General features: G+C 41.2%; 1 long non-coding RNA gene across 3 annotated transcripts; it reads right to left on the reverse strand.

The window, feature by feature from the left end:
• Nucleotides 1-4335: 4335 nt before the first annotated feature.
• LOC129058336 (uncharacterized) lies at nucleotides 4336-25561 on the reverse strand. 3 transcript variants are annotated; one of them, XR_008523440.2, is made up of 5 exons: nucleotides 25457-25561; nucleotides 24419-24578; nucleotides 20639-20737; nucleotides 11141-11243; nucleotides 4336-4558 (listed from the first exon to the last, which is right to left on the reverse strand). It is a non-coding gene; the product is annotated as an uncharacterized LOC129058336 (long non-coding RNA). The 3 variants fall into 3 exon arrangements; XR_008523441.2 differs by lacking the exon at nucleotides 20639-20737; XR_010139404.1 differs by lacking the exons at nucleotides 11141-11243; nucleotides 20639-20737.

The raw sequence follows: 25561 nt of genomic DNA on the forward strand, positions 1-25561 counted from the left end.
CCAAATTTTAGACTTTAAAATGGTCAATTTTATTTTATGTGAATTTTACCACCAAAACATAAATTTTGAAAAAGATAATGTGAAATGCTCTAATATACAGCAGGTGGTCAGCAGAAGTTCATGGCCCTATCTCTGTTATTAGCAAAGGGTCAAGGGATCTTTCTGACAGTTTTCAGTGGGGCTTGATGGTCACAGGGCCAGGCTTCCTTCTAGGCTGTGTGCTGCACACCACTGCTGCTGCTATCTGCATTGCTGAGCAAGTGAATGGTGCCCCCCGTTACGTGGTGCCCTGACCCTTAGTTCACAAATCTGGATGGTTGCACCAGAATCCCCTGGGTGAACTCATTACAGTGACAAAAGCACAGGTTCCACTCTTGGATAATCAAATGCAAGAAGTCTGCAGTAGACCTCCAGGTTTTTATTTTTAACAATCTCCCTGGGTATATCTTCCACATGCTCTAGTGTGAGGATCACCAAACTTAGACACTTTTATCCCTCTGTGATGTTTTCCTTTGAACCAGACTTCAGTGATCACAATGAAAGCTTCTGGCAAATTCTTTAGGATACTAATAATCATGCCTTATATTTGTACAATGCATCAAAGTGCTTTATACTTGCCAGATCCTCACATGCATTCTCTCCAGTTTGCTAGGCAGGATTTACCATTCCCATTTTACAGATATGGAAACTGAGGTGCAGCTTTCATCCATGGTTCCATAGCTCACCAAGGGGGAAACCAGAACTTGATTCCTCACCCCCTGACTTTCATCCACGGACACCTTCCTTTCTCTGAAAATAAAATTATGCTCATTATCTGTCTAAAGCACCTTTACTTTTTTGTTACTGCTTCTTGGAGATGTAAAAATTATTATTCCATCTCTCCCTAATTTTATCCTTAAAGTATTATTTTCTTGCTCACATAGCACCATTATTCCTCTTCATTTATAGTACCTTTTTTTCACGCTTACAGAGCAGCCACAGAGGGTGGCTCTATGAGTGAATGTACATCCATAAAAAGAAAGCAATATGCAGTTCTTTTTGATTGACACCTTAAAAGAAAGGAAAGGGAAAGAGTTGCCTAATACATTGAGACATGAGAAAAACAGTTCACAGAGGAGCATTTGTGTGTGTATGTGTGTGTGTGTATACGTGTCACAACAAAGTTTTGAAAGTACACTTATATGTTCATGGAAGAGATACAAAATAAACTGCTGTCTGTGATGTGCCCTCTGGTAAGGTGAAAAACCATCCTTTTTTGCTCAGGACTGGGGGATTCCTGAGAAACAAGACTTTCAGTTTTGTTTTATTTATTTATTTATTTATTTATTTATTTATTTATTTATAGACGGAGTCTTGCTCTGTTGCCCAGGTTGGAGTGCAGTGGTGCAATCTCAGCTTACTGCAACCTCTGCTTCCTGGGTTCAAGTGACTCTCCTGCCTCAGCCTCCTGAGTAGTTGGAACTACAGGCACCCACCACCACACCCAGCTAATTTTTGTATTTTTAGTGGAGACGGGGTTTCACCATGTTGGCCAGGCTGGTCTTGAACTCCTGACCTCAAGTGATCCACTTGCCTCGGCCTCCCAAAGCATTGGGATTACAGGCGTGAGCCACCACACCTGGCCCAAGACCTTCAGTTTTAAAATTGGGAAGGTCTTAGGAAAATAGAGACGTGTTGGTCTCCTTACCTCTGTCAGTGATGAGATTGGAGGTGTGGTGGCGGAACGGGGCATGGAGCAGAACTGCAGCCTTCTCCTTTCTTCTTTAAACAACTTCTCTAGACTTCAGGGATTTATAGCAGTTGTTTTGACCACAAGCTTTGGAATCTAACTGCCCAGGTGCAGTTTAGAAGCTGGGTGATCTTTGCAAGATACTTCCCAGCTCTGGGCATCAATTGCCCATCTGCTAAAACAGGCTTGGTCAGAATAACTTCCCCATAGAATTCAGATAAACTAATCAATTCATATACTGAGAATATTACTTGGCATATAATAGGTACTCAGAAGTGAAAGGTGTTATCTTACCTCTGTGCTATTTGAATCTTTATAAACGGCATTTATAAACTCTATCTAAATCACAAAGTTTTTTGTTTTTAATTTCAGGGAAATAAAACTTAAGAAAAACCCTCTGCTACCCTGGCACCATTCTTCTGTCTAGGCTGTAACTATGTCTTGTCTGTGTGTGCGATTCTCTATGTATCATCTGCTAAATATTTTCCACAGCTGTTCCTTTTTATTCTATTATTAAATAAATATGCTTCACTTCAATCTATCTTAGTGCTCAAAAAATAAAGCAGAGCCTCTGTTTTGTCACATGCAGGGAATAAGTCTAGTCCTCTGCATTCTTCTTATTTGCTTATTTAAACAGTTTTTTGTTTTGTCTCTGTCTTTATTCAATAGGATGGGATGTTTGGCCAAACCCAGCAAATTTCACTTGATTTCACTGCCAGCTGTGGCAATTGCCTTGTCCTGCAACCCAGAGAGGTGCTTTGAGCAAGAATCAGCAATGGAAGACAATTAACTCATTCTTGCCACCGGGTCATGTTTACCCTTCCATTGTCAAGGAAAATGACCTGTTTGCTTAACCTGAGGTCCCTGGGTTAAGCCTGTTAGTAAAAGATGCCTACTTGAAGATCAGAAATATGTGAGAATTGTTAGTCTTGGGTGTCTTAAAAGATTCCTGCCTTCAAGTCTCTATAAGTTTTCAATGGCACTGAGAAATTTAAACTTAGGAAAGTGTAACTATTTATTCAAGCTGACCAACATGTATTCTTTATAATAGGGCTGCAAACAAACCTTTATTTCATGGTTTTATTTCATGGTTTTATTTCATTGGCTTTAAGACAGAATTGGTTACATACTTGTACTCTTAAAACCACAGTCCTATTGTTGTTTTCAGCCAACACAGTGTCACCTGTGCAAATTGCCCAACTTTTTCCTTACCTTTTCATTAACTTGTTTTTTTACCTGCTGTTAAGGAGAAGGCAACAGAGCCAAGGGGTTGAGAATTCAAGTTCTGGAGACAGACTGACTGAAATCATAGCCCGACAGGGCAGTGTTAGGCAAGCTCTTTAATCTCTCTGTACTGCGGTTGCTTCATTTGTAATGATAGTAATATTTTATCTTACAGGGTCTTCAGAAGAACAAATGACATTATAAACATAAATGACTTAAAACAGTGCTTGGGCTGGGCACGGTGGCTCATGCCCATAATCCCAGCATTTTGGGAGGTGGTGTTGGGAGGATCATTTGAGGCTTGGAGTTCAAGACCGGCCTGAGCAATAGTGAGACCTCATCTTTATAAAAAATTTTTAAAAATTTTAAAAATTAGGCCAGGTGCAGTGGCTTACACCTGTAACGTTAGCACTTTGGGAGGCTGAGATGGGAGAATAACTTGAAGCAAGAGTTCCAAACCAGGCTGGGCAACCAAGTGAGACCCCATCTCTACAGTTTTTTTTTTTTTTTTTTTTGAGACAGAGTCTTACTCTGTCACCCAGGCTGTAGTGCAGTGGCACAATCTCGGCTCACTGCAACCTCCACCTCCTGGGTTCAAGCAATTCTTCTGTTTCAGCCTCTCCAGTAGCTGGGACTGCAGGTGCATGCCACCATGCCCAGCCAATTTTTGTATTTTTTTAAGGTAGAGATGGCATTTTACTGTATTGGTCAGAGTGGTCTCGAACTCCTGACCTCAAGTGATCCACCTGACTCAGCCTCCCAAAGTGCTGGGATTACAGGCGTAAGCCACCGTGCCCGCCCTACAATTTTTTTTTTTTAATTAGCTAGACATGTGGTGTGTGGCTGTAATCCCAGCTACTCAGGAGGTTGAGAAGGGAGGATTGCTTGAGTCCAGGAATTCAAGGCTGCAGTGAGCTATGATCATGCTACTGCACTCTAGCCTAGGAGACAGAGCGAGACCCTGTCTCAAAAACAAACAAACAAACAGCAAACGGTGCTTGGCACATACTGAAGAAACAAGCACTAACTTCAACTATATGTGTATGTGTCTTTATACCAGAGAGAGTGGGGATTTTGAAACTCTCTGTAACAGTGGTAGGCTAACGTGTAGCCATCTCATGTTAATTTCTGCCCTTCTCCCTTACTCTGTTTTTCTGATAATCAACTTCATTTTTTGTAAGAACTGTCTCTGGTAAGCCTGCCAACCCCAGCACCCTGGGAACAGGGGAGTTCACCAGCCAATTAAGTCATTCCCCAGGATTTTACTAATCTATGTTAATGATAATGACAATGAGGGTAATAACTAAAATAGCAAACCTGGCCCAGTTCTAAGCAGTTTTCATATATTAACTCATTTAACCATCATGACAACACCAGGAGGTAGATACTATGATTATCTCCATTTTATAGATGAGGTTCAAAGAGATTCAGCAGCTTGCTTAAAATCACACATCTGGTCAAGTAGAAGTGTTAGGAGGTCTTTTTTCTTCCGACTACCCAATACTGCCTTGCCGGTTTCGTACCCCCTTCATCTGGGTGATGGAAGCCTGGATCTGTAAGAGGCTGTCTGCTGCCTTCTTCTCTGGCCACACAGTGAAAGGGCACCTGTAATAGGCAAGAATCAGGCCAACATATGGAGGAGAGCAAAGAGAGTGAGGGGGAGAGATGCAAAGAGAGGAGGGAAAGGTGGTGGGGCTAGAGAGAGAGAATATCTTGACAACATTGTGTGAGTTCCTGAAATCAATCCCTAAGGTCAACTCTACCCCCAGGCTTCCCAATTTTGTGAGATAATGAATCTTATCATCACCCTCCTTTTAAAAACCAATGTGGTCTGATTCTATCCCTTGCAAACAAAAGAATCCTGGTTAAATTAGGTAATAAAACATGGGTTTTATTTGGTTCTGTTTTCTGTTGTGGTAAATGCACGTAAAATTTACCATTCAAAATATTGTGCAACCACCACACTACCTAGTTCCAGAACATTTTAGTCATCCCAAAAGGAAAGTCTGTACCTATTAAACAATAACTTTCCATACCTACCTACCCCTCAGCCTCTGGCAAACACTAAGCTCCTTTATTTCTCTATGGATTTGCCTATTTTTGATATTTTCTATAAATGGAATCATACAATGTGTGGCCTTTCATGTCTAGCTCCTTTTATTTAGCATAGTGTTTTCAAGGTTCCTCCATGTATCAACACTTCATTCCTTTTTATGTCTGAATAATATTCTTGTATGGATATACCACATTTTCTTGATCCATTCATCCCTTGATAGACATTTGGGTTACTTCCACCTGTTGACTATTGTGAATATTGCTGTGAACATTTGGATACAGTATTTGTTTGAACACCTGTTTTTAATTCTTTTGGGCACACATGCAGGAGTGGAATTGTTGGCTCATATGGTAATTCCATGTGTAATTTACTGAAGAATTGCCAAACTGTTTTCCACAATGGCTACATTATTTGACCAGCAATGTAGAAACATAGCTATTTTTAGATGTAAGGAAAGATAATAAAATTCCACAAAAGATCTTGTGGAATTACTGGTTTCTTGTAAAGGTTTTGGGGGTGCTTCGCAGCACACACACACACATGGATTCATGATGCAATGTTTAAGAATTTCCTTCTACAGAGTTCTCACCCAAGCTTTGCAGTTGGTATAAAAGAGAAACAAATTCACCTGCAGTGCTCAAAAAGCTTGTGATAGAACAGAGGCTGCAATCGAATTGTCTCCTTGGTAAAAAAAATTGTTATACATAGGCAATTTCATATGATACAACCTAACATATAAGCAATTATAAAAGGTAACATGATTTTAAGTCTTTGATAGTGTGCTATTTTCATATAATTTTATAGCCTTATATATATATTGAATTAAGGACCCATTTAATCAGCCAACAAATATTTTTGCAGGAAAGGTATTCCCAAACTGTGCTACATAGGGTGCAAAGCTCTATAATACAGACCTGACGAGTTTGCTCAGTCTGATATAAATCTGAAGCAGTAGCCCCAGCCCCCAGGAATATTCATTAGTGACCACAAGAAGGGAAATTTGCTGAAATTTTAAGTGTCTGTCTCTACATTATTGGATCAGAAGGTCATTATTATTATTCTCTTCTTTTTACTCTTTTGTATCTTCCAAGTTTTTCTAGAATGAATTTGCATTACTTTGTTAGAAAAAAAAACTTTTACAAATATGTTCACTTAGGCAAGCTATAGAAAGAGCAAAAAACCCAATTAATTTGTGGTATACTTAAATGAACATTTTTGTATTGTTAAGATAATCTGTTCTAACTAAAGGTGAATGTTTTGAGGGATTTTTTGTTCAGCCTGAATCTAATTGCTATGTTATTTCTTAACATTTCTCACTTATGCCTGTAATCCCAGCACTTTGGGAGGCCGAGGCAGGTGGATCACCTGAGGTCGGGAGTTCGAGATCAGCCTGACCAACATGGAGAAACCCCGTCTCTACTAAAAATACAAAATTAACTGGGAGTGGTGACGCATGCCTATAATCCCAGCTATTGGGGAGGCTGAGGCAGGAGAATTGCTTAAACCTGGGAGGCGGATGTTGCAGTGAGCTGAGATCACGCCATTGCACTCCAGCCTGGGCAACAAGAGCGAAACTCCATCTCAAAGAAACAAAAAAAAACAAAAAACAAAAAAAAAGTGTCTCAAAACTATGGCATTGATATATCCCAGTCTCAAACATTTGTTTTTATTATCTCCATGTTTGTATATTTTAATATCTTCTTACTCTGATTCACATAAAATTATTGCTTTCAAGAATGTCTTGACTCCAATTAAAGTCCTTAAAATAAATCAGACTGTGTAGACTAAGGTCTTGTTAGACACCGTTAATGAAAAGTTTGCGCTGGGAAATGTGCATTTTATTTGGTTTTCCAGATTCCTATTCCTTGAGAGTAGAAAGTAATTAAAAAGCTAAAGAAGTGCTTCTGGGTAGAATCTTGTAGTATAAATGCATTTAAACATATATGCTTTCTTTATATATTTATTAAGGGGCAGCCACGTGTCAGGAACCATACACTAGTTAACTCTTGCAACCCTCATAATAATACAGTAAAGCAGGATTTAATTATCTGTTATAGGTGAGAAATTGAAGTCTTCAGCAACTTCTAATGCAATTTCTTCCCTAAGATTATACAGCTGGTGCAGGGAAAGAGCAAGATTTAAAGTCAAATAAATCTTGTGTATTCCCAAAGTGATGCTTTCTCCACTATATTTATTTAATAGAAGAATGAATAAAAATATATTTTAAATTATATCGTGATGTTTCAACCTCAGCATTATTCACATTTTGGGCCAGATAGTTTGTTCTTGTGGGGGCTGCCCTGTGCATTGGAGGATGCTCAGCAGCATCTCTGGCCTCCATTTGCTAGATGCCTCCACTTATAACCACCCAAAATGTCTCCAGATAGCGCCAAAGCCTTGTGGGGAGCAAAATAATCACTGGTTAAGAGCCATATACTAAATCATATTCACATTTTTCAGAAGTAAAAATGATCAGTTTTGAATTTTCATAAATATGATGTAAGGAATTTCCCAAATAAAGCCTGCTGGAAAAAGTCTATGGGTAGGTCAACATGGAACAAATAGAACCAGATATTAGAGATTTGACAATAATTGGTCTGCTGCAGACAGAACAATGAGGTAATTTAGACTCCAGAGCGGCCACCTGCCAACTTTCTCCTTCACTCACCACCCTGCCTCTGGAATAATAGCACTAAAAGAGCTATGTCATATTTATACAAGGAAAGAAGACTTTTCTTTATAACATAAAGGATAGCACAGTCCTCCAGAAACAGTAAATCAAATGAGACAAAAACCCAGAAAAGCAGCCAGCCAGTGAACAACTTTTTAGAAGTGCCAGCTCCATGGTGGTCATTGTTCTAGACCCTGGGGATACCTCAAGGAAAAATAAACAATAGACTCCTTTATGAAGTTTGAAGTCTAATGAGGAAGACAGACATTAAGCAAAAAAAATTACAAGCATGTTTAATTAAACAATTACATGTATGCACGGGCCTGCAAAGTATTCACCTTTGTTCTATTTTTTGATGCCAGGCCAAAAAGCATACTTGATCACTGTGCTTATTATTAAGCTATTATCTCTAGTTCCAAATCCATCTCTCTCTATTCTGTCCTCGGGTTACACACAAACTGCATTTCCCAGGTGCCTTTGTCAGGGGTCTTCCTGTTGGATCCAGTTAACAGGAAGCATAGAGGGAGCTTGGAAGTCAAGAAAAAGTGAAAAGGAAGTAGGAGGCCCTCAAGAAGGGATTGCCTTCTGCCCGCTTGGTTAAGAATCTGCACCAGCTCAGCAGCAGCATCTGGCTCCAGGCTCCAGCTCCTCCCAGGAGCAGCCTCAGGCCCCCTAAAAGAAGCCCTCACAGAGTTGTTCCCTCATTTCTGAGCTCCTAAAACCCTAATAACCTCAAACTTCTCCTTTGTTTCACCAGCTCTAGGGGTGAAAATTGGATTGTCTAAGTGTCTATACTTTTTGCTTTTTTTTTTTTTTGAGACAGAGTCTTGCTCTGTCGCCCAGGCTAGAATGCAGTGGTACAATCCCAGCTCACTGCAAACTCCGCCTCCTGGGTTCAAGAGATTCTCATGCCTCAGCCTCCCGAGTAGCTGGGATTACAGGCGCTCGCCATCATGCCAGGCTATTTTTTGTATTTTTAGTAGAGATGGGGTTTCCCCATGTTAGCCAGATTGGTCTTGAACTCCTGACCTGAGGTGATATGCCTGCCTTGGCCTCCCAAAGGGCTGGGATTACAGGCATGAGCCACTGCCCAGGCCCACTTTTTGCTTTTTAAGTTCTCCAGTGTCTGTGTACTAATACCCTACACTAAATCTCCTCTATTAAAATACCTAGTGTGTTTTCTGTTTTCCTGCCTGACATATGATTTCACTCTGAGCCTAGCTCTATCCAAAAAGTAGAAGCACAGCTATTCTTTCTGTTAATGAAGGCAGGAGAAGGTATTGGGTTTGGCTTTACTATTCAAGAGGGCAACTTCAAAAGACAGAATTGGTAGAAAATGGCAACACTTGTCTGGGGACAAAGCAGCAACCAAGACAAAGTCCCTGCCCCAGTAAAGCTCATTATATAGTGGGAGGACCCAGAAAATAATCAAAGACACAAATACGTCACATGGTTGGGCAGGGTGTATTAGTGTCCTGTGGCTGCTATAATGAATTACCACAAACTGGGTGGATTACAGCAACAGAAATGTATTCTCTCACAGTTCTGCAGGCAAGAAGTCTGAATTAAGGAGTCATCAGGGCCATGCACCTTCCTTCCTTGCCTTTTCCAGCTTCTGGTGGCTCCAGATGTTTCTTGGTTTCTGGTCACGTAACTCCAATCTCTGCTTCACCTTCACATTGCTTTCTCCTCTTCTCTCTGTGTCTCTTGTAAGGATACTTGTCATGGGACTAAGGGTCCATCTCATTAATCCAAGATGATTTTATTTTGAGATCCTTAGCTTAATCTGCAAAAACTTATTTTTCCCAAAAGAAGATTACATCCACAAGTTCCAGGGATTAAGATGTGGACATATCTTTTGGGGGACCACATTCAACCTGCTATCCACAGTAGGGAAGTAGAGTGGTGGGGGCAGGCATAAGGTGAGCAGTTTTATATAAGGCGGTCAGGTGGAGACTCTGTGAGCACAAGGAGCAGCCATGAGGATATGGGAAGAGCTTTTCAGACAGAGGGAGGAGCCAGTGCTGAGGGCCTGGTCTTCTTCCACTCTCCTGCTCTCCCACTGCACCTTAAATTCAACATCTGTTTCTGCCTCATGGCTTTTTGCACTTTCCTTTTGCTGTTTCCTCTGCATGGAACTCTTGTGTGGGTCTTACAAAAGTGGTCCCTTCTTAGCATCCAGATCTCTGTTTAAAGGTGGTGCAGGCCTATAATCTCAGCTCCTTGGGAGGCTAAGGTCAGGAGTTCAAGGCTAGCCTGAGCAACATAATGAGATCCTGTCTCAAAGAAACAAACAAACAAACAAACAAAAAAACAGGAAAAGAAAAGATCTTCTCCTTCAGGAATCCATCTCTGCCACTCTTTATGAAATATGCCCACCCCAATGTAGCAGAAACCTACCATGCCCTGCTTTCCACCCCCTAAGCCCACGTCTGACTTCAGCCGAAGCTGAAGTGGACCTTTTGTGCCCTCAACCTTGCCTTGTGCCTGCAGCATCCTGCCCCAAGCTTCCACCTCCTCCTTCCTCTTTCTGTGTCAGTGTCGCCTCCCTGACTCTGTGTGGACCTCTCATCCTGCTAGGAGTTAATGCCCCTGGGGTCTGGATGGGTTGATAAATGCCCCATGTTTCTCGAGGGGATAATCTGGCAAGTATTTGACATATTCCTGTCTCCTCTCTCAAGATTGTGAATGCTGTGAGGGCAGGAACTCTCTTACTTCACATATTTAGTTTCCATCTGCTGAGTGTTCCTATGTGCTTGGTTATTTCAGTGACTCTTTTAATAATGCGGAGTTTAAAATCCACATTTCATAGATGAAGAATTGGAGTCTTAAGTAGTTCGTTACTTCTCCAAAACCATATCTGAAGATCATCCCTAGTAAATGAAACTTAAAATCAGGTGTTTCAGATTTCCAAGTCAATGCCTTTTTCACTCCTTAATACTTGCTTTCCCTGAGTAATGAAACAGAATTTTCAACATTAACCATCAAACAAAACTTGATAAATTTAATAGGGGCTGGATTTCTCTTATGAAACCATTTTTCCTAAATAGTGAATGAGGGCCAGGCACGGTGGCTCACGACTGTAATCCCAGCACTTTGGGAGGCCAAGGCAGGCAGATCGCTTTTGAGCGCATGAGTTCAAGACTATCCTGGGCAACATGGTGAAACCCTGTTTCTACAACAAATACAAAAATTAGCTGGGTGTAGTGGTTCACACCTGTAGTCTCAGCTACTTGGGAGGCTGAGGCAGGAGGATTGCTTGAGCCCAGGAGGTGGAGGGTGCAGTGAGCTGAGATCGTGCCACTGCACTCTAGCCCGGGCGACAGAACGAGACCTTGCGTTAAAAAATAAAAAAAATAGTGAATGGGAATGAATGTTTATCAAGCATCTACCTTAACATTATCCAAGTTCCTCACTAAGTATGTAATAGAAGATATACTCTGTAAACCCTTATATTTACCTGAAAGCCCTTGATTTCACACGGAAGCATTTTCTTCTGCTTTTGATAATCGAAGATTGTTGGTAAAAATCTGAACTCACCGAAGGTCACACAGCTCAGTTCTCTTCAGGAAAATCAGGCCCAGTGAGGATAATAACAATAACATCATCAGACCAATTGAAGGAGTTACACTGCAGTGGGTCACGAGGGTGCTGCTAGTCATTAAGTGATTCCCAATAAGTTCATTCACAGCAAGTCCAAATTACACTTACTGTGCCTCTTAAGTTTAGTAATAGTTTTGACCTCTGCTCTGATACCCTCATCTAAACTAATGTTTACATGTATCAGGCACACTGCCTGTGATTTTTTACCCACTTTAAATTATCCTCACAACAACCCCTGTGAATTGTATGCCATTAGTATTGTCATTTAATAGCAGAATCACAGAAAGTCTGAACTTTTTGGGAGCATGGAGAGAAGTTACAGGCCACTTTTAAAATCTGATGAAAGCTTAGGGATGCCTTAGGAACAAAACTGTGTATAACCACATGATACAAACTCATACACAACCCATATACTTTCAAGGGGGTGTTCATGAACTTCCTAAGTCCACATATGAGGTTATATATGAACTTGAAGTTAAAAAATCTTGAGTACAAAACTCAGGGTCACCACCATCAGTAGCTTGCATGGGGTCACCTAACTGATAAGGAGCTCGGTATGTTGGAACTCACATCTGTTTAAGTAGACTTCATCGAACACCCTATGGCATCCCAAGCAGTAACAGTCAATTGAAACCCACACACACTTAAAATAGAAAGCAAGCTCCTGTAAAGACTGCAGGATGCTAACTTAAGGAAGATCATCACATCTGTTAGTAAAACCCCATTAACCCTGAGGAAAGTGCATTTGCTTTCCAACTCAGGGAAGATCTGAAATCGGGAAAAGTCCAGTCCAGAATATTCATGCCAAACCATTTGGCTGGGGCTCATCCCATAGAAGGGCAGCCAGCATGGCCATCAGGTGCAATCCCGGCTTTGCCTCCCCATCTGTGGACCCATCATCACAGGAACAGTCAGCTCCCTTCACAGTTCTCTGTGGCCTGAACATCAGCCAAGTCCTGCGCTGCTGCCGACCATGTCTGCAGTAGATGCAGACTAGGACACACTAAAGGCTATGGTCAGCATCGGGCTCCAGGTTAGTGCTGAGCAAAGGCAAGTCTCATATTTTAGACTTGTCAGTTCTTATTAGCTCCACATGGAGTGAAGGGAGAGTGCTGTGATGGGCACTTGACCAAGCAAATTAAGCTAATTTAGCCCTAATCTAGTAAACTGCAGAGAGGGTAGGGCTCCAGGCTCTTTAATTTGCTGATTTATCCCCATGCAGACGATTAAACGATAATGATGATCTTTTTTAATGGGGATTTTTTTTTTTTTAAATCTGGAATTGGCATTTTTTCAGCACAATAGAGAAACCGTTTATTCAGTTGTTCTAATAACTTGAAATTTTACTTATAATACATTAATTTTCAGACATAATTTGAATCTGAATCCCAGATTTTACATGAATTTGAATAACACGAATTTGGAACATCTAAATTATATTTTTGACAAGAAATGAGTCCAGGGTTGCATTTTGGGAATATACCAGCAGATGGCAATGTCTGACAAAGAGTTTTGCTAGTTTCTACCTTCGTTCCCCTCATCCATCTTCCCAAAAGTTGTTTTCAAAAGCCATAGCAAATATATGCAAAAATATAGGCACTCTTCACTTCTTATAAGTGCACACTGCAGCTGACACTAATTGTTTCAGTCCTTTGGAAAAGCAAAATTAAATGATTATTTTGAATTGCTTTTCTAAAAATCCCAGTGGTTTTATTTCAATAAATCAATCATAATTATAGATTAAGGTAATAGAAATGAATTTGCATCACTAAAAATCATTAAAAAAATAGTGACCGGGTGTGGTGGCTCACACTTGTAATCCAAGCACTTTGGTAGGCCAAAGCAGGCAGATCGCTTAAGGCCAAGAGTTCAAGACCAGTGGGCACCATAGGGAGACCCTATCTCTTAAAAAAAAAAATTATGGATGGAACGGGGGTGATTCATAACTTCTTTTTGCCTCATGAGTTTCCAATATCATTAGATTTTGCTGCTATTCATGTGTGCCAGGCACTAAATTACAATCTATTTGCCTGGTATCTTCCTTTCCTGTTATAACTGAGTAGTGATAAACGAAAAAAATATTCAAGTGGTTAGAGGAAGGAATTTAGAGTTTACCAGTTCTGGCTAGAACCCCAGTTTTACTTATCCTGAATATAAAACTATTCCTACTTATTTTTTGTACCACCTTCTGTTTATATGTCTGTCTATTTTAAATTATGTCTCATGAACCGTGCTTTTATACTTAATATATACTTATATTTACATATATATTACAAAATGACACTATTTTACAAATATCTCAGGTCCTGTGCTAGGAATTGAGGATCCAGTGGAAAGGAAGCCAAGTCCTTGCCTCTATGAAGTTTGCATTCTGGCAAGGAGAGGCACACAAGAAACATATATACAAATAGTATGAGTTTCAGAAGTGATCATTGTTATAAAGAAAATAAAGAAGGGTAATGAATTGCACAGGCAAATGGAGGTGGTCTGGCTGGGCCTTTTAGAGTTGGTGACTTCTGAGGTGAATCCTGAATGATAATGTGAAAGAGAAATGGCCAGACGCGGTGTAATCCCAGCACTTTGGGAGGCAAAGGCAGGCAGATTGCTTGAGCCTAGGAGTTCGAGACCAGCCTGGGCAACAGGGCAAACCCAGTCTCTACCAAAAATTAGCTGGACATGGTGGTGCATGCCTGTGGTCCCAGCTACTTGGGGGGATCACTTGACCCAGGGAGATCAAGGGTATAAGTGAGCCATGATCTAGCAACTGCATTCCAGCCTGCACTCCAGAAGACAGAGCAAGACCTTGTTTCAAAAAAAAAAAAAAAAAAAAGTAGAATGAGAAATTGGTGATATGATCTGGGAGAAAAACATTCCAGGCTGAGGAACAGCAAATGCAAAGGCACTGAGGCAGGAAGGAACTGGGGATAATTAGGCAAGTTAAATGGTTTTCTGTGGCCCACCCTACTGAGTGGATGACAGTGACAGGAGATGGGGTTAGAGAGAGGGGCAGAGGCCAGATCACGTAGGACCTAGAGGCCAAAATTGAGGAATCTGAACCAACTACAAGTGCATGGGGAGTCACTGAAGATTTAAAGCAGAGGACAGAGGAGTGATAGTGTTCATATTACTCTTTTACAAGATTTCTTCATGGAGTATGATTATCCCCATTTTATAGTTAAAGAAACTGAGATTTAGAATAATTAAACAATTTGCCAAAGATCACTCAGCTTGGAAGGGGTGACCTAACATAGGCCAAAAGCTTCATTCATGTGTGCAACAAGCATTTAGTAAAAGCCTACTTTGAGATCCACACTAGTAGCTATGAAGAATACACAGAGATGTTATCCTTACCTTTTAGTTTTAAAATCTAGTCAAAGAGATGAGATAGATTCAGAAAGAGGGCACATTTAAACAAAAACAAAACTAGAATATATCTGTTGATACAAATGACTAAAGAAATAACTGGATTAACTGGGATGCAACCATTAGCTCTGCCAAAGAAAACAATGTCCCATTTGGGATTTTAGAAAACGTACAGTGACAGACACGACCCAAAGTGACTCCCAATGCTCTATACCTTATATAATTTCCTCTCCTTTAGCAAATCCAGGACGTGTGACTTGTTTCTAACCAATAAATATGGCAACAGTAACGAGATGTCAACTTTGTGATTATGTTTTATTACATAAGAATCTGTCCTAGTAAAATGGGGAGAGATTGTCCTTTGAAGAAAGACACTGCCATAATTTTTACAGCTGAATAATAATGACTACTGCCAACAACCTTCACAGCTTGGAAGCCATTTCTTTCCAACTTGAGCCTCTGATGAGATCTCAGCCCCCAGCCAACCCCGCCATTGCTTAACTCCAAACCAGTTAAGCCATGCTCAGATTTTGACACACAGAAACTGAGATAATAAAGCACGGTGGGTTTTTTTGTTGCTTTGTTTGTTTGTTTTTTGTTGTTGTTGTTGTTTTTCCTCTGTCGCCCACACTGGAGTGCCGTGGTGCAATCTCCACTCACTGCAACCTCTGCCCCCTGGGTTCAAGCAATTGTCCTACCTCAGCCTCCCAGGTAGCTGGGATTACAGGCATCTGCTACCACGCCCAGCTAATTTTTGTATTTTTAGTAGAGATGGGGGTTTCACCATGTTGGCCAGGATGGTCTCAAACTCCTGACTTCATGATCAGCCCATCCCGGCCTCCCAAAGTGCTGGGATTACAGGCGTGAGCCACCGCTCCCAGACAAAGCATGTTGTTTTAAACTGCTAAATTGGTAATTTGTTATACAGCATAGAAAACTAATGCATGTAACAGTTTTCAGAAAACGCCTTGGGGCTCTTGCAGTTTCACCTCACCCTCATCTGCATCTCTTGCTACTTGAGTATGAACCCATGTTGCACAATCCTCAGGTAGGAAGGCCCAGAGGTCACACGACAAATAGAAAATTCACTTATATTCTGAAGAAGAAACCATTGGGAAAGATATTCCAAAAACAATTATAGAAACAAGTGAACCAAAAATTTTTTGCCTGAGTCTGAGATTACCAGGAATTTGAATAACATGAGCCCTCCATTAACAAAGCATTGTACTATTGAAATTGTTGTTCAAAGTATAAAGTAGTATTCCTCAAAGTATATTGAGTAGAACACAAGTCCCTAGTGTGCTGAGAAAAGAAAAGATGGGACAACTTCATAATATGTCCTTTGCTGGAAATTGTCAATGCAGACTTGCATGTTAAAGGCCTGCACAAAATATACCGCATTATACCCGTTTAATGAAGAATTTCTGAAATTTAACCTGGAAGCCCCTCTTCTTTTTTCAGTTATTGCCTGTCAATACTCACCAGAACCAGTGTTCCTTAGAACATATCTTGGGAAATGCTAGTGAAAGGCGCACATGAGAAGTTAAGGACACTGGAGTGGGAGGAGTTTCATAATCTTTAGTTGGAAAGCAAACATCTCCATGAAGTGGTTAAAATAAACAATTTAAAATGTACTGAAATTATTCTTTATTACTTCACCAAACAGTTAAAGAATTGAACATTAGGCTACTCAGTGTTATGATAATAAGTTGGTTCCAAGTAAGGTAGATTCAACTCTACAGAGAATGACTTCTAGGATTATTTTTGAAACACTTACATAGGATTCACTTTGTGCCAAGCGTTATTCTAGGTACTTTACAAACATTAAAACCTCTAAGGTGCATACTATTATTTGCCCCATCTTACAGATTTTAAAAAACAAAATAAAAATACAACAAACAACTGAGGTACATATGTAATTTCTCCATCGTTATGTAGCTGGAAAGTGGCAGAACTAGGATTTAAACCTGTGCAGTGCAGGCATAAAATCCAGTCCTACAACTCCTTTATGAGGCATCCCCTGCTGGGCTGCTATCTACTACAGAATCATTAAGATGATGCTGTATCAGTAGAAGTGCCAACTTCCAGTAAATGAGAAAAACTAAAGTGAAAAAAAAATCAGAATGAAACCTTGTACTATTCTATATTTATTTTAAAAATAAAAATATGGGCTGGGTGTGGTGGCTCATGCCTGTAATCCCAGCACTTTGAGAGGCTGAGACGGGTGTATCACTTGAGGTCAGGAGGTGGAGACCAGCCTGACCAATATGGTGAAACCCCATCTCTACAAAAAATACAAAAATTAACTGGGAGTGGTGTGCCTATAATCCCAGCTACTCGGGAGGCTGAGACAGGAGAACTGTTTGAACCCAGGAGGTGGAGGATGCAGTGAGCCAAGATCACACCACTGCACTCCAGCCTGGGCGACAGAGCAAGACTCCGTCTCAAATAAAATAAAATAAAATAAAATAAAATAAAACAAAACAAAAATATACGTACTATATATGCTCTCACAAAATCATGCATTAACTTCTTCTATTTTTATTTGTATTTTCTAAATTTGTCTTCAATGAACATATGCAAATTTTAAAAAGGTTTTAATTTTGTATGAGAGAAAAATTTTAAAATAGTGTATGCATAATGAATACTACACTAAATACCTGATCTAGTCATCATTTAGAACTAACAATGTCAACACTTTGTCATATTTGCTTTGGATTATTTGATGAAAATAAATAATGTATGTATTACTTCTCCATTATTCAAATATTACATGTTCATTACAGAAAAAAGGAATATATAGAAAATTAAGAAAAAAATTAAAAGAAAAAATCTACTTTAACCAAACCTCTCATAGGCAACTACTGTTTTCATCTTGACAAATAACTCTTCAACTTTTATCTCTATATATCCACATATTAAAAAATAAAAGCAAAAATTTAGTATTGTTTCATAACTTAGTTTTAAATTTTATTTTATTTTGAACATTTTTCTGCTTTGATACTAAGTAAAAAATAAAATCCTTAAAATAAAAAAATGTGACTTTTAGCATCTAGAGCCATACAGTCCAATATGATAGTCACTTGCCACATGTAGCTACTAAGCACTTGAAATGTGGCTCGTCTGAATTGAGATGTGCTGTGTCATACGCTCTGGATTTCAAAGACTTGATACCAAAAAAAAATGCACAAATCTCATTAATAATTTTTGTATTGATTACATGATGAAAGATCATTTTAATATATTTTGTATTATAATATATTGGTACTATATTAATGCATATTAATATTATGATACATGAATATATAGTATTATTAAAATTATTGAAATTAATTTCACTCTGTCTGTTTCTCTGTTTCTTGTTACTTTGTTTAATGTAGCTGCTATAACATTGAAAATTATATATGGCCCCCCTTCTGTTTCTCTTGGACAGTGTCCCGCTCATATATATTCATGGCACCTTCAGTTCTGATTCTTCTCTTCAGTTCCTCTTCAGCAGTAAAAAATAATGTGGAAAGAATAACCCCATTTCCTGATTCCAGGTCTGCCTAGGTCACCTCCACCCTGAGGTGCAGTATATGCATGTGTGGCTGACCTAGAAAACTCTGGATCTGAAACCTTCCAAAGGGTCTAGCAAACGTACAGAAAGCTTTCCGGTGTCCTGAACTCCTCACTTGTTTTCTCCTTAGAGGTTTTAAGCTCCCTGAGGATGAGACCTTGTCCAGCTTCCTTCCAGGACCCACAAAAACATGTCATACTTTTAAGGCCCCCAATAGAGATTGGGTCAGTTCATCTTCAGAGTAAGTAAAGAGTTAAAAACACAGACTGAAAACTCCTCAAGGGGTTTTGTTATTTCATTAGGCCTCACTTGAGGCCATAGCACACCAGAATCAATCCTTTCTGCTCAATGTCTCCACCAGGGCAGACAATATTAGAGTGAGACATGGAATATCAGCTTACAATTGTGTAACATATGGGGTCTTACTGCCTATTTCTGGCTACTCCGCCTGCCCAGGAATGAAATTGAAGGGAAGGCTGTGTCAAAACCTGGGGAAGCCCAGAGCTCATGATCCCACCCTAGAGCACTATCAGGATTTATGCTTCCTGCAATTCACACTATTTCCTTTCCACACCCAACAAACTTCCTAGGGTGCCCATGGGCAGGTGACAGCCAGCCAAACCTCCTTCCTGCGATGTGTCCTCGTTTCCCAGGAACCAGAGGCAAATAACCCTGATGTTTGCTATGAAATGGGCTCTGGGGAGCAGACAGAAAGCTCCTGAGCCTGCTAGATCTTGATTAACATCCCTGCAGCTGCCAAGCCACTTACTCACTGTCTCCCTTAGACATAATACAAATAAGCACTTCACACATGGAGAGCCCTCACAATTACTGCACAGTGACTCCCAGGGTGAGATTGGTAGCAGAATTTCTGTCACTTCCCGGTGAAATAGGGGGAAAAAACTACATACAGCATGATTTTTTTTATAAATCAGAATTTAATCCATTGAAAGCACTGTACTTTATCTTTTTTCAAAAAATACTAAGATGTCCTTACTTTTATGAAATAATTATCATAATAAGCAGCAGGTATGTGTGTTTCTAGTGTCTTTATTGACAGCCTCATGTCAGACCTCAAATATGGGTAGCATCATAAATTGTCCAAACACACAAATGTCTAGGAATCACTAATCCAAGCTTACCCTCAGGGGCAGCTTCCATAACTTAATGCGAAAAGGTCCTATAGGTTTTCTATGAAAAAGACATGACCTTGGATTTCCTTAACATTCCAAACTTTTGAAAATAGAAATTGCCCTTCCCTCCTCCCATCTTATTCCCACAGGCTGTCCAACAGTGCCAGGGACATGAAGGCTTTCAGCGCATACATGTGGACTTGTATAATGTAGTAATAACAATTGCTGGTGCTTTAGAACCGTATTTGATACATTAATTTTCCTCTAATTCTAATTTAACATTGTGCTGCAGATTCCAGAAAAGTGAGATTCAGAGTGCAGAAGGAATAACAATGCCTTTTATGTGTAACTTGTATCATAAGATATTCTGTAATAAAAATCCTGTATATGTAAATAGCAAAATAAAGATACAAAGTCTAGAAATAACAAAACCCCTTGAGGAGTTTTCAGTCTGTGTTTTTAACTCTTTACTTACTATAAAGAGGAACTGACCCAATCTTTATTGGGAGCCTTAAAAGTATGACATATTTTTGTGGGTCCTGGAAGGAAGCTGGACAAGGTCTCATACTCGGGGAGCTTAAAGCCTCTAAGGAGAAAACAAATATAAGCCTGGAAATATCACTCAAATGCTATATGTTTGATGTGGAGAGATGGGCTGGATTTGAATTCAGAAAACTCCCGGACAAAGTTATCTAATTTGTTTTTAAAGGGAGATTTCAAGTGAATATCTAATTAGTTACCAGAAGGAAATAGGAGGGGAAAAAAAGACATTTTGAAGTGGGGTATGGATCTGTAAAAAAGAGGGACTAAGGATTAGCAGAGGTTTCCATTTGTATCTCGCTCTCCTGATCGGGAACTTGCTAAGATAACACAGAGTTATATTCAGATTTTAGTTTCAAAATCCTGAGTGAATGAAGAATCCTGCCCAGATGTGGGTGGAAACCTTTGTACTAATCTTCAAAACAAAAGGTGACTAGGGCAAGCCAGTTGGAAATGACTGTCCCTTGTAGTAACCATTATAACCATCACTTCTTTGCACTTGAGGAAAAGAGACATGCGACCTAAAGCCAGGGAGAGGCACCAGCTTAATTCCCAAAAAAGTAGCATTGAGAAGAATTTCATTAGGCAAGATATGTTAAACAAACAAACAAACAAATAAACTTTGCCAATATATTTAGATACATAAAAGTTGGGGAGTTTTTGTGGAAGTTAATCCCATTTTCCTGCATTCATGCTCAGTAATGATGATGTTTGGGAAATAATGGAATGATACTGACATAAGGTGACTTCTTAGACCTACCTAGTACCATCCATGAAAGACTTTGATGTCTCCTGGTTTCTATCAGAAAGCTCCTGGAGTTTATTTAATTAGTTTGCTTTTTCTTATCAGAGTGATGGGCTAATGAGAAAAGAAGAAAAAATAATGGATTCAGCTCTTTTCATATATGGGTTCCATGAAAACTCACGTTGTTGGTCTGAACGCTGTGGGGGAGAATTTTTTTCAAACCAGAAGAATTGACACTATATTACAAAACTTCATGTTGTTTTGTTTTCATAGAACAACTGACCTAGTAAATAAACCAGAAACAGTGAAAATGTAAACTGCTGGAGGTCGGGCAGTGGGAAGGAAGGAGGTTTGAAGAGTAGGATTTTTGCCAGCCAGTGTCTGCCAGTAGTACAGTGGTCTGGGTCTGAGTCCATGACTCTCCCACATTCTTGGATTTGTGATGTTGGGCAAAGAATTCTCTGGGCCCAACATGTAAGGGAATGAGCCAGGTGCTCTAATTCTGGAGGCTGTGTCCCTAACACTAAGCCAGACTACCTCTTTTTTCAGATACAGGATCTCATTCTGTTGCCCAGGGTGGAGTGCAGTGGTGATCACATCTCACTGCAGCCTTGAACTCCTGGACTCAAGCCTCCTGAGTAGCTGGGACAACAGGCGCGCACCACCACAACTGGCTAATTATTTTATTTTATTTTTTGTAGAGGCAGAGTCTTTCTAGGTTGCCGAGGCTAGTCTCAAACTCCTGGTTAAGTGATCCTCCCACCTTGGCCTCCCAGAATGCTGGGATTACAGGGTTGAGGCACCATGCCCAGCCCAGCACAGCACACCTCTTTTTTGGAGAAAGAGTCTTTCTCTGTCACCCAGGCTGGAGTACACTGGTGCAGTCTCAGCTCACTACAACCTCTGCATCCCAGGTTCAAGCAACTCTCATGCCTCAGCCTCCCGAGTAGCTGGGATTTCAGGGATGCGCCACCACGCCTGGCTAATTTTTGTATTTTCAGTAGAAGGGGGTTTTGCTATGTTGGCCAGCCTAGTCTTGACCTCCTGGCCTCAAGGGATCCGCTAGCCTCAGCCTCCCAAATGCTGGGATTATAGGCATGACCCATTGTGCCCAGCCCAGACCACCTCTTATATATCTGGGGATATATCAATAGAGGCTGAAGTCATAGTTCCGGGAGCACATACAGACTTTGGGTTTTTTTGTTTGTTTTCTTGATAGCTTTTACACACCCTTACTTTTCACTGAGGGATCCAGCTCTCAGTATATCTTAGCCTGGGGCAGAATTTATAACCCGGGCCTCTGCCAATGAGAACTGGTCACAGTGATTAGGGGTGGGCATGTTTTCCAAGCTGGTTGGTCCAATGAATCCTAAGAGTTTTATGGGAATGTTAGGAAAACATCTTTCTTTTCCTTGAGATTTGGAACTGTTGTCACCGTCTTGCCATCACACGTAGGTGGAGAAGGAAAGTGATACACAGAAGACAACTGTCACAGTAAGAGACGGAAAGGAACTAGGTCCTGGTCACTTTGTTTTAACCCTGAATAAGCCTTGCCTAAAGACAGACTGGCCTTAGTCTTTTGAGTTGCATAATTCAATAACTTCCTTTTTGGCTTAAAATAGTTTGAGTTTCCCTTGATTCAAAGTAAAATGTACTCTAGCTGATAGAGAACACCATAGAATTAAAAAGAAAAAAAACCCTCATCTTTTTTCATGTGACCAGTTTTTCAATTGCTGACTAGTAGAATCATATAAAATTGTGACATTAACATGATATTGTGTCCGGAATTGATGGGTTCTTGGTCTCACTGACTTCAGGAATGAAGCCACGCACACTCGCGGTGAGTGTTACAGTTCTGAAAGATGGTGTGTCCAGAGTTTGTTCCTTCTGATGTTCAGACATGTTCAGAGTTTCTTCCTTCTGGTGGGTTCATGGTCTCACTGGCTTCAGGAGTGAAGCTGCAGACTTTCACAGTGAGGTGAGTGTTACAGCTATTAAGGCGGCACGTCTGGAGTTATTCGTTCCTCCTGTCCAGAGCTGTTCACTCCTCCCGGTGGGTTCATGGTCTCACTGGCCTCAGGAGTGAAGCTGCAGACCTACACGGTGAGTGTTACAGCTCATAAAAGCAGTGTGGACCCAAACAGTGAGCAGCAGCAAGATTTATTGCAAAGAGCAAAAGAACAACGTGCAGAAGTGGATCCAAGCGGGTTGCAGCTGCGGGCTATGGCAGCATGTTTTTATTCCCTTATCTGACCCCACCCACATCCTGCTGATTGGCCCATTTTACAGAGAGCTGATTGGTCCGTTATGACAGGGTGCTGATTGGTGCGTTTACAATCCCTGAGCTAGACACAGAGTGCTGATTGGTGTATTTACAATGGGGGGGCAGGGAACATAAAAGTTCTCCAAGTCCCCACCCTACTCGGGAGCCCAACTGGGTTCTCCTAGTGGATCCTGCGCCAGGGACGCGGGTGGAGCAGCCCACCAGTCCCGCAGCGCTGTGCGGCTGCACTCCTCAGCCCTTGGGCAGTTCATGGGACCGGGCACCGCGAAGCAGGGGCACCACCTGTCGGGGAGGCTCCAGCCACGCAAGAGCCCCCAGCTGGCGGGGGTGGGGGGTCGGGGTTGGCGGGGGGGCTCGGGCGTGGTGGGCTGCAGGTCCCGAACCTTGCCCCGCGGGGAGGCGGGTGAGGCCCGACGAGAATTCGAATGCCACACAGGCAGGCGGGCAGTGCTCGGGGACCCAGCGCCCCCTTCGCAGCTGCTGGGCGGGGTGCTAAGCCCCTCACTGCCCCGGGCTGCCGCGCTGGGCAGCCGCTCCGAGTGCTGGGCCCGCTGAGCCCATGCCCACCGGGAACTCGCGCTGGCCCGCGAGCGCCCTGGACAGCCCCGGTTCCCTCCTGCGCCTCTCCCTCCACACCTCCCCGCCAGCAGAGGGAGCCAGCTCCAGCCTCGGCCAGCCCAGGGAGGGGCTCCCACAGTGCAGCGGCGGGCTGAAGGGCTTCTCAAGCCTGGCCAGAGCGGACACCGAGGCCTAGGAGGTGCTGAGAGCTAGCGAGGACTGCCAGCACGTTGTCACCTCTCAATATTGTCAAGCACAAACACGAAAAGATCTGTAGGAGAACAGCTCATGACAACAAAAGCACAATGAAAGGACATCTGCCGAATCACAAGCCCATTATTGCTTTTATCTCATTGCTGCTTTGAGATATGACTTTAATATTTTCTCCCTGTGGACTGAATATTTTTTTCACTGTGGCCAATCCTTGTTAACTTCATGAAGTCAATATAGTTAAAATTTCCCCCTTGCGGTAGATCTTAAATAGTGCAATCTGTCCTGAGTGAGGCTATCCATAATCCGGAGTTGTTCATTTGCTGAGTGTGGCTTGTGAGTATCCTGACCGAGACACATTTTCACAATCACAGATCTGTATAAAAATACACTTGCAGGGCTGCATTGTAACTTTCATGGGCCCTAGACACTTTTGCCTTCATGAGCTCCTTCCTCCATAAAAAAAAAAAAATTAAATTTCATCACTACTCTGGTGTTAAGACAAATATAATCCAAGCTGGATTATATTGATTTTGTAATCTGATTTTAAAAGGAATTATAACATTTTCAGGGGCTCCTAAATGTGTCCTGGGTCATAGGCACTGTGTGCACTGTGCATAAGGGCATGTCTGTCCTGTATATTTACCAAGGCAACTTAATCAAGGCAATTTAGAATTAGCAGAGTCCCAAAGCCTGGGGTCTAAAACTTGTAAATGGCCCCTCTGTGCCTTTCGCACTCTCACCATTCAGCAGGAAGTTTCTCTCTTCTTGGTGTAATGACAGAACTGGATTCCACATGCCAGCTCCCACACTTTCCAGCTGTGTGAACCACACTTTTCTTAGCCCCAGTGTCTCCAGTGTAAAATGGAGGTAACACAGCTGCTGTCTTCACAGAGTTGCGAGCTTGGAAGACAGAATGCACCAGAGTGAATAACATGGTGTCTGATCCATAAGAAGTGTTTAATCATAATACTAATAATGCCATGGCCTTTTAGATCATTCTGCACGGAGGCAACATGACCTGGTGGCTGGGAGTGTGGGCTTTGGAATCAGATTGCCCAGGTTGGAATCTGGTCTCTGCCCCTACCTTACAGAGTGACTTTAGGGAAATAACTTCGTCTCTATCAGCCTGTTATCTCCTCTTTGAAGAGGGGACAATAATATCTCTCCAGATGGCTCCTCTAAGGATAAGAGATAAGGTATCTACAGTGCCTGGCACTTAATAAGTCGGAGATAATACTGCTATTTGCTTTATGTTTTTTATATTATGTAAAAACCACTTGCAGTTTCCCCACTTATTTAAGTGTGTTAAAAAAGACTTTTAAAAACAAAAATTGCAAACTTAAGGAAAAGTTGCCAGAACAGTACGAAAATGCCCTGAATCTCTTTCTCTTGGATTCCCTAATTGTTAAGGTGTTGCACTGACTCCATCTCCCATGCTCTCTATAAGTATTCATTATCATTTTTCTGAACCTTTTTGAGAGCAAGCTAGACATGATGTTCCATCATTCCTAAGCATTCCAGTGTCTTTTTCCAGGAAACAAGGACGTGCTCTTACAAAACCAGCATCCAATCCTCCCAAATGGCACAACACAGATCCAATGCACAGATCCCTTTCAAATTTTGCCAGCTTTTCCTTTCTTGTTCAGGGATATGTTTTGCATTTAGTAGTTATCATGCCATTTTGAACTTCTCTAATCTGGAACAGTGCCTCTGTCTTTCCCGTATGTACTTTACGCTTTTAAAGAGGAGAGACTTTTCATTCTGTAGAATGATCTTACCTCTGGGTTCACCAGTGTTTCCTCATGATCAAATTCTGGTCATATATTCTCAGCAGGAACACCCAGAAATGATGCTGTGCTCTTCTCTGCACATCACAAAGGGAG

This window comes from Pongo abelii, chromosome 2 (genome assembly GCF_028885655.2).
Source record: "Pongo abelii isolate AG06213 chromosome 2, NHGRI_mPonAbe1-v2.0_pri, whole genome shotgun sequence".
Taxonomy (NCBI): domain Eukaryota; kingdom Metazoa; phylum Chordata; class Mammalia; order Primates; family Hominidae; genus Pongo; species Pongo abelii.